Genomic DNA, 10,431 nt, shown 5'->3' with positions numbered 1-10,431 from the left:
CTAGACTTGTAGACTCTGACAGTTGGAAAAAACCCTCAGAGAACATCTAATCCAGGCATGGGCCAACTTTTTCTCTAAAGGGCCAAATTATAAATATATTAGGTTTGGTGGGTCACATCCAGTTTCTGTCAAATATTCTATTTTTATTATTCCCTTTACAAATAAAATAAATAAATAAATAAATAAATAAATAAACACTCTTAGCTCAAGGCCTGGGGCAGAATTTGGCCTGAAGACCATGGTTGGTGGATCCCAGCTTCACCCAACCCTGTCACCACACAGAAGGAAAAATGAAGATCCAAAGAGGTTAAGTACACTTCCCCCATGATGGAAATGTTCTACATTTGCACTGACCCAGCACAGTAGCCAGTAGTCACTTGTAATGTTGCTAGTGGGATAGAAGAACTGAATTCATTTTCCTTTCATTGTAATTCATCTCAATTTAAATAGCCACCTGTGGCTAGTGATGACCTTATTAGACAGCTAGAGTGAGAGATTCCTGGAATCTCTATTCAGTGTTGAGCCATATGTCTTCAGACTCTTTGTTATATAAGAGAAGTAAATGCCTAATTTTTAAGTCACTGTAAATCAATACATTTACCTGCAGTTATATGTATTCTAGTAGATCCTACTGAAACGGGACAATTCCCTTGACCCCTTCATGGGGCCCCTTGTAAAGTGGGCGGCTCATTTACTCGGCTGCCACGCTCCATCCCTTAGAGGAGGGAGCACATGAGTGGATGGGTACAGGAACCAGAGCAAACAAAGGCTGGAACCTCCGGCCATTTTTTCCAGCGAGAGCAGGCCCTGTGCAGGCCTCACGGCTGTGTACAAGCATATTACAATGCTCTTTTAGCTCTGCCGTCCAGGATGGGGTGCCTGCAACCCCCGAGCCCCAGAGGGCATGTTACCAGCTCAGTGGCCCATTTTCCTCATCGTATAGAGCAGTTGCCCTCTGCCAACAAGGGCAAACGGCCAGTGTGACAGCCTTTTGGAGTTCCCACACCGAATGGGTCCCCAAATTCTTGTCTGGTATTCAGGAAGAATCAGGTCACACAAATGGTTTCAAAGGTGGTGAATGCGGAGTTTTTACTGAGTGACGGAGGTGGCTTTCAGTGGGATGAGGAGCTGGAAAGGGGATGCAGTGGGAAGACAATCTTCCCCTGGAGTTCAACCATCCCAGGATGAACCCTTCTCTGACTGTCCCCAGCCAAACTCCTCACCACGTTCAGACACTTCTCTCCTTCTCTGCCACACAACTCTGCTGCTCTGCTGCTCATGGAGCCTGGGATCTGGAGTTCTTATGGGTATAGGATAGGGGGTGGAGTGGGCCAGAGTGGTCTTGGAAAGGCAACATTCAGGCACAAAAATAGGAATACCTGTTCTCCTTTAGGGCCATAGGTCCAGGCTTGAGGGTGGAGCCCTCACCAGGGACCCTGCCCTCCTGCCTCCTGTTCGTGTCACTACCAGAGAAAGAGAGATTAGGAGATCCCCAGGGCTTCCACTGCCCATGAGATAACATTCAAGTCAATCAATCCCATTTTATTTGCATCACAAAGGATAGTTACTATCAGCTAACAATGGGTTAGGAGAATATCCAAATGGAAAGGAAGGGGTAGAAAAGAGTTCTCTTCACTCACTCAGATCCTCTCTTTGACCAAAGACACAAACTTCTGTAACACCCAAGGTTGGGGGAAGCTGGTCATTTAGAGTCAAAGTGAAGAGTAGAATGAGATGCACCAGGCCTGTCATGTCCTGGCTCCGGTCCTTTCCCTGCCACACCCACCTAGGGCAAGTCACTTCTCTCTCTGAAGTTCACACCCGTCACGTGTAAGGTTGAGGATAATCAAGTTTCTCCTGCCTAGCTCAAGGAGTCATTGTAGGCTCAAGTCAGAATGGATGGAAGTACTTTGTGTAAACAGTAAAGCACTAGTGAGGAAATTCCTAGAGAATATCATTCCAGGCAACACTGAAGGCCTCAGCAAGTCTCACCACCTGCTCCGAGAAGTAGACACACCTAACATCCTGCACTGGTTGGATGTTCACCTCTAACTGTACTCTTCACTTTGACTCTAGATGGTCAGCTTCCCCCAACGTTGGCTGTTGTAGAAGTTTGTGCCTTTGGTCAAAGAGAGGATCTGAGTGAGGGAGGAAGACTGTTCTACCCCTTCCTTTTGGTTTGGGATATTCTCCTAACTCAGTCACTGTAAATCAGTGTAAATTAGCTGATTGTAACTGTCTTTTGTGATGCAAATAAAATGGGATTGATTAACTTGAGTGTAATCCCATGGGCAGTGGAAATCTGGGCTCTTTAGGCCCATATTTCATTTTCAAGTAGTAGAGCATTCCATCACCTCGCCAGGTGTTGGGAGAGCCCCACTCTCATAAATGAAGATGGAATAGGCACAAGGCTCCAGTTAGTACCTGGAATGACTACAGGTCGGTACCCTCAGACACGTGCAACATAGCTGAACCCTCATCACTGCCCCACGGTAGGTATTGATTCCCCCAAACGATGATAGGTCAAATCTGAACACAGAAGTAGGTAGTAGGCTAGCAAAGCTTCTAGGGTCGCTTAGAAGTAGAGAGCTGGGGAGAATGGATTCCCCTCCAGGAAACGCAGAGAGAGAACCCCAGGATCCTAGAGCGATGGCAGTGCACAGGATAAACAGAAGCCATAGGAAACCTGCCAGGAGGGAGGGTGTCATGAAAAATGGTTTGGGCCAGAAAAGCAGCCTCCAGGCTGAAATATATAGGAAGGTTTATGTTAATATACCCCACCATCACCCTTTACCCACCAAGAATGCCAAATAGAATTGGATTATACTTACCTATATACCGTTAAAGGATAATTGCTAAAAGAATGCATAATCATAACACTCACTGAAAAATCAAAGAAATGCATATCAATGATTTAGCTCATTAATTTGTGACAGAACTAGTAGGATGTCACATCTAGTTGCAAGGATAATTCCAAGAACCAGATATACACAAGCAAGAAGTACTGAAATGAATAAAGATGCAAAACTGGTTTATTCCACAGGAGATGTGGTAAGACAATTGTATTACCACCAGAAAATGTATTTGCATATCTATGGACAAGAACCATTTGCATCACTCTCGGTCATCTACAACTTACAGTTCTGAAACAGTTCAAAGGCAACAAAAGGCCCAGAGGCCTCATAGAAACACCTAGTTTTCTGAGGAAGACACCCAGTCATCTTTTCGGTCCATTTCAAAGTCATTCACCATTTTTCCTACGATATCAAGGTCTTATCCCAATCACCTTCCCTCCTCACTCTCAGTTGTCCACGGGAGCATGGGAATGGACAGAACTTTCCAGGAAACGATATGGCCTATTCTGGAGCTAGGGAAAATGAATGTGAGCACTAAGAAGTGGGCATGAAACATAGAATCCTTGAGCACAAAGAGACCTCATACCAAAGACATTGTTATACAGAAGCAGAAATAGACCAGAGAGGAAAGGGGATTTTCCTAAAGACACACAGCAGAGTGGACATGACGCCTTCCCTTCAATAATACACACTTTTTAAGGCAGAAGGGCTGACAAAGGAGGGTGCCAAGGGATTATTCATTCTCTCTGGTCTAGGGAGAGTGACTACCAGAGACTTCTCCCCTAAGATGTGTTACTTATCTTCCTTGAGCCACATCTACAAAACAGGGGTGGTACTCACACCTCCCTCACTGTGTACTGTCAGGTTTAAAAGGGACAGGTTTAGATAAAATGCCTGTCCCATAGCAGGTGCTTCATAGACATCATTTCCTCTCACCCTCCTGAGTAGCTGTGTGACCCCAAAGAAGTGACAGGGGTCATTCTGCTTTCACTTGGCCGGGGGTTACAATCATATAAACAAGACTGCGGCTTCTTACCCGCGATGAGTCACAGGCTGCTTTCCAGCTCAGATTCAATTCATCTGGAGACAGTTCTGATGATTTCAGACCCTGGGCTCTTTCAGCCCCAAGGCCTCAGGCCACTACCACATTTCCCCTGCCAAACTGGCCTCTTATAACAAACATGAAGAAAACACAGAAAAAGAGGAGAAGACAAAAAAAAAAAAAAATTAAGTATAAAAGTTTCGCCCCATTCTCCAGGAGTCAGGTGGTGGGTGGGTGGGTGGAGAGATGGCCAGGGCACGGTGGGAAGGGCCCCAGTGAATTGTACCCTTGGTGCAGGGAACCCACAAACAGAGACACTGGCCTTGTTTCCCATCACTGCGAAGCCATCGTGACCTTCAAACAGCTCGCAGGGCGGGGCCCTTCACATCTTCTGAGTCCTGATATGACTGAGCATCCATTATTCAACCATGCTGTGAACAACTTGGTCTCAGTCCTCGACCACAATCTCAATTTCGGGGCATCCCTGATCTCTCTCTGCAGAGAGATTCAGAAGAGGCCCCAGAGATAGTAAAAGTTGGGGGATGGTGGGAGTTATTTTTTGCTACTGTTTTTTTCCGATTCACACCACCATGTGATAATGGGACATTTCCCTTTCTCTGGGGGTGAACCTTGCAAAACCACCCAAAGTCAGACCAGGAAGCAACCCCCCAAAGTTCCTGGGATTTAGTCTTCTGCCTTCTACAAGGTGAAATGGCAAACCTAATAAGGGCAAAATCCTGACTCTTCCAGAACTGATAGAAATGTAGACCCTGCCAGGTGCAGTGGCTCACACCTGTAATCCCAGCACTTTGGAAGGCGGAAGTGGGTGGATCATCTGAGGTCAGGAGTTCGAGACCAGCCTTGCCAACATGGTGAAACCCTCTCTCTACTAAAAATACCAAATTTAGCCAGGTGTGGTGGTACACGCCTGTAATCCCAACTACTCAGGAGGCTTAGGCAGAAGAATCACTTGAACCTGGGAGGCAGAGGTTGCAATGAGCAGAGATTGCACCACTGCACTCCAGTCTGGGTGACAGAGCAAGACTGCATCTCAAAATAAAAAATGTAGATCCTGAATAGAAGCCCTTTGTTTCTCTGACACATTGGAGTTTACAAATCCTGTTTACGAAAAGGATCAGAAGAGAGTTGCTCTGCCTGAAGTCTGTGCAAGAGGCCAGGGCCCTTTCTGTTCAGCCATTCCCTGATTTCTGGGATGATATCTACATGAACCTAAGTTTTGTCAATGGGGAAAGTGAGGTCAGAGAACATAAAATGATTCTAGGCAATCCAATGAGAAAACCATGGGATTTTAGACTGTCTAAAGACTCACTCTAAACCCCAGGACTCTGAATGCCTTCCAAGTCGATAATCTGGACGTAGTAATCTTCCTCCTTTTTGAAAGATCACAAGATAAAGAAGTGATTGTAAACCTGGACACCAGAGGCATCCCAATCCTGGACACTGTCAGCAGGTGAGGCAGGGACTTCTGCTTTTCCCTAAAGAAGTGAGATTTCAGCTGCAAGGCTGTGACCCGAGGAACCAGCAGAGGAATCTTAATCTCAACATCATCTCCTTTATTAGAAGCCATCATTCTGCCCACAGGAACCATTGTCCAATGTGATTCAAACTAACAGGACATCAGTAAAAACAGCTATCATTTAATTTAAAAAAAAAAAAAAAAAAAAAAAAAGATGAACTGACAGGACAAGAATCTCCGGACTGCTCCTTCTAAGGTCTAGTTGGCCTCTGATGGAAGGGGATTCAATGCAGTCCTGGGGAGCCCTTCCATCTCACAGCTGTTGATGCCTGTGGCCAATACCTTCAATCTCTTACCCATCCTGAATTTTTTTTTTTTTTTTTTTTTAAGACACAGCCTTGCTCTGGCACCCAGACTGGAGTGCAGTGACACAATCACAGCTCACTGCAGCTTTGATTTCCCAGGGTCAAGTGATCCTCCCACCTCAACCTCCTAAGTAGCTGGGACTACAGGCATGTACCACCACACCCAGTTAATGTTTTAACTTTTTGTAGAGACAGGATCTCACTATGTAGCCCAGAGTGGTCTTGAACTCCTGAGGAGCTGAGACTCCAGGCATCTGCCACCATACCCAGCTAATTTTTTAATATTTTGTAGAGACAGGGTCTTGCTATGTAGCCAGAGTGGTCTTGAACTCCTGGATCCAAGCATTCCTCCCACCTCGGCCTCCCAAAGTGCTGGGATTACAGGCGTGAACCACTGCATCTGACCCTGAATTCTAAATGAAGTGAAATCACAAACCATGAACTAGTAAAAAGAAAGCACTCTCTTTAATGTATTTCAGCATAAGCCATGGAGGAAGGGGATAAAAAGGTGGAAACAAAACGAGACAGGCCCCAGATCCATTTAGCAAACTTATGGAGGTTAGGCTGGGTATACTCAAGTGACGAGAAAATGAAACAGCTATTGTTCCCTGGGGCAATGTTATAGAACATCTTATTCTGTCTTCTGAAAGCAGAGCTAGAATATGTTTTTAACTAATGCATCTGCAACTGGCCAGTTACTACTTAAAGAGACATGAGCTATAAAGGAGGTAATCCCATCCAGGGTGCAGACAAACAGGATGTTCTTAGTGGCCCCCAAGTCTCAAGTAGGTAAGCCTCTTTCCTCTTATGAACCTCAGCATTCCCCAGAATTGCATAGTGGGAAAGGCATTTAGGTAAATTTTTATCTTCAGACACCCTCGCTCTGACGTTCTTTGGGATTTGATGATGGTCACATTTGGCTTGCTCTAAAACAGGATCAGAAAGAATAGGCAGGCCCCCAGAGTTCAGCCCCTCCAACATGGGTCTGTTTCAGTGCCCTGGACATTGGCGCTGTGGACACCAAGGAATTGGATCTAACTTTGCTTGTATTTAACCCGAGTAAGCAAACAAAGCATTTAACTTTGTGTTTAAGATTTAGAAAATTTGCCAGAATCACTTTTATTTCTTCTACAAAAGGAAAATGACCAAGTGAGGCCAGGCACCATCATTCATGCCTGTAATCCCAGCACTTTGGGAGGTCAAAGAGGGAAGATCATTTGAGGCCAGAAGTTCAAGACCAGCCTGGCCAACATGGCAAAACCTCATCTCCACAAAAAATACAAAAAATAATAATAATAATAATTAGCCAGGCATAGTGGTACACACCTGTAATCTCAGCTGTTCAGGAGGCTGAGGCATAAGAAGTGCTTGCACCTAGGAGGTGGAGGTTGAGTGAGCTGAGATGGCACCCCAGCCTGGGTGACAGAATGAGACTGTCTCAAAAAAAGAAAAAAGAAAAAGGAACATGACAAAGTGAGTGGTTCTTCCTAATACCATCAAAACAATTGAGTTTTTTTTCTCACATTTATTACTCAATCTCTTGCGTAAACTATTATGAAGTGTAAAATCAATGTTCAAATTAACAATGTTTTAATTTTTACTCTAACCATCATTTTATGACATACATAAATATGTAAGGATTATTTTGAAGGTATTTAAAACAACTAATGGTAAAGAATCTTCCCTATATATAACAGAAAACTAAATTATCCTCTTTTCTGGCTGGAATCATGAAACAGGTCAAAAAGAAGGAGGTTCCTGCTGTGCTAGAAACCCTTAAGAAAAAGTCAAGGAATTTGCAGAGCTGAAGATAAAGTGCCTGAGAATGAAGTTTGCCCAAAAGATGCTTCTAAAGGCAAGGAGGAAGCTTATCTATGAAAAAGCAAAGCACTATCATAGGTAATATACGCAGATGTACAGAACTGAGATTCAAATGGCTGGGGTGGCAAGAAAAGCAGACAACTATGTACCTGAAGAACTGGCGTTTGCCATCAGAATCAGAGGTATCAATGGTGTGAGCCCAAAGGTCTGAAAGGTGTTGTAGCTTCTTTGCCTTCGTCAAATCTTCAATGGAACCTTTGTGAAGCTCAACAAGTCTTCAATTAACATGCTGTGGATTGTAGAACCATATATTGCATGTGGGTACCCAAATCTGAAGTCGGTAAATGAACTAATCTATAAGTGTGGTTATGGCAAAATCAATAAGAAACGAATTGCTTTGACAGATAACGCTTTGATTGCTCAATCTCTCGGTAAATACGGTATCATCTGCATGGAGGATCTGATTCATGAGATCTATACTGTTGGAAAACGCTTCAAATAAGCAAATAACTTCCTGTGGCCCTCCAAACTATCCTCTCCAGAAGGTGGAATGAAGAAAAAGACCACCCATTTTGTAGAAGGTGGAAATGCTGACAACGGGGAGGACCAGATCAACAGCCTTCTTAGAAGAATGAATGAAGGTGTCTACCATGATGATTTTTCTAATTCAGTCAGTTAATAAGTACCTGCTCTTGAATTGAAAGAAAAAAAAGAGAAAAACTCAATTATCAAAACTAGTTTTATCTCCTTTAAAATTTGTATCTTATTTAAAGAATATATTACCAGAAGCCTAAAGAACCATGAAGCCTGGATTAAAATGCAGTGAGCTGCGATCGTGCCACTGTACTCCAGAGCCTGGGTAACAGAGCGAGACTCCATCTCAAAAACAAAAAAAAACTATTCTTAAAACTTTTTCCGGCTGAGCGTGGTGGCTCACGCCTGTAATCCCAGCACTTTGGGAGGCTGAGGTGGATGGATCACTTGAGGTCAGGAGTTCAAGACCAGCCTGACCAACATGGTGAAACCCCGTCTCTATTAAAAATACAAAAAAAAAAAAAAAAAAAAAAAAATTAGCCAGGCATGGTGGCAGGTGCCTGTAATCCCAGCTACTCAGGAGGCTGAGGCAGGAGGATGGCTTGAACCCAGGAGGCAGAGGTTGCAGTGAGCTGAGATCGTGCCACTGCACTCCAGACTGGGTGACAGAGTGAGACTTTGTCTCAAAAAAAAAAAAAACAAACAACAACAACAAAAAAAACTTTTTCCTTAGCCTTCTTTCTTGCTGACAAGTTCTATAGCACTTAGAAATTGCCCAAGAGAGAGTCCTACTTCTGATGTGTTTTGTTCTTAGTTTGCTTTTGTTTTTTTCCTGACTTGGCAGCGATGGGACTGAAACACGTCCCTCGCTTCTCAGTTCAGTTCTCAGGCCACGGCACAACTGTTTCCATGTTATAAGCCTAGGACCTCTGAAAAGGCTTCTCATCTCCAAAATAGACTCTTCCCAATCCCAAAATAAAGCTTAAGAAGCCTTTCACAATGACTCACTCAGAAGCAAAGGTTCCCCAACAGAGAAGCAAGTCATGAAATAAACACCCCACAAGCTCCAAGCACCTGCTGTGTGCCATGGGCAGTCTCCAAGCCAGGAGGGCCTCAGAGAACAGTAGAGCCATGGGAAACTGCTCTCTAGCATTTACTTTCCCCTCGTACTGGACACGATCAAGAGAACTTCCTCCCCTGTCTGCCTTTTTTTGCTGCCTTTCCACCCACCCCTCCATTCATTCAGTCATCCATCAACAATAGATTGGATCCATTAAGGCCCCAACTTTCCTTCCACCCTACACCCATGTCATAGATATAAAAGTGAGGTGTCCTCCTATTCTGTCTCTAGGCCCCAGCCATGTGTCTTATTTGAGCCAGCAGAAAATCAGAGAACATGACACAAACAGAGGCAAGAAAAATTACTAGTATGTTCCTACTTATCTCTTGTAGCCTCTTCCATGGTCATAAGCCAGCCTGCTGGGAGATGAGAGGCATGAACCAGGGTCAAGTCACCCAGTTGTCCCAGCCATGCCCATTATAGACCATCCAGTAGCCAGACAACTCCCCAGATGTATGACCAACCCCAACCAATTTCAGCAGAACTGGCTGGCCATCCCGGGCAGGAGAGCAAGAAACAGACATTGCCGTAAGCCACTGAGGTTTTTATTTATGACTAAGCATTACTGTGGCAATAAATCATCTCTACATTCCAGCTAGCAGGAAGGAGGAAGGACAAAAGAATGTTTCCAGAAGTCATACAGGATGCTATCAGTTATTTGTCATGGGTAAGAACTCAGTCTCACAGCTGCCTCTACTGCAGAGAAGATTGGAAAATAATGGTCTTTATTCCAGACAGTTATATTTCCAGCCACAAATCACAAGTTCTATTATTAAGGAAGAAGTGGAGAAAGGAAATTGGGAAACAATGAGAAGTCTCTGCTGCAAGTGCAGACAGGTTTGGGATCAAACAGATCTAGGTCCATACTGCAACTCAGCCAGGGACTCAACTTATGACCTTGGGCAAAATGTTTCCTTCCGGGAGGCCTCAGTGTTCCTATCTATACAGTGGGAGCAAGGGAGAGTTAGTCTGCATGGGCCCTTAAGCGCCTCCTGGCTCTTTCTTTGCTAGAAATCAGAGTGAAGATTTTGAAGGGGTTGACCTTCCATCAGATGCTAGCAAAGATGTACCTATTTATACACCTAGGTGAAATTGCCCTTCAGTCTGAAAGTATTTAGTGAACAAAAAGGCCAACATCTAGCAGACACTTGTGCTGGAAAAAGATCTGCCTGGGCTTGCTCTTGCTGCTTTTCAAGTTACACAGAAGCAGTTGTCTG

At 44.3% G+C, this 10,431-nt stretch overlaps 1 pseudogene; it reads left to right on the top strand.

Annotated features, from left to right (window-relative positions):
• The first annotated feature begins 3,319 nt into the window (after positions 1 to 3,319).
• On the top strand, positions 3,320 to 8,239 carry LOC104679264 (annotated as a pseudogene).
• Positions 8,240 to 10,431: the final 2,192 nt, after the last annotated feature.

This window comes from Rhinopithecus roxellana, chromosome 16 (genome assembly GCF_007565055.1).
Source record: "Rhinopithecus roxellana isolate Shanxi Qingling chromosome 16, ASM756505v1, whole genome shotgun sequence".
Classification (NCBI taxonomy): Eukaryota; Metazoa; Chordata; class Mammalia; order Primates; family Cercopithecidae; genus Rhinopithecus; species Rhinopithecus roxellana.
The sequence above is the reverse complement of the archived record's forward strand: the minus strand, read 5'-3'. Positions and strand labels throughout refer to the sequence as shown.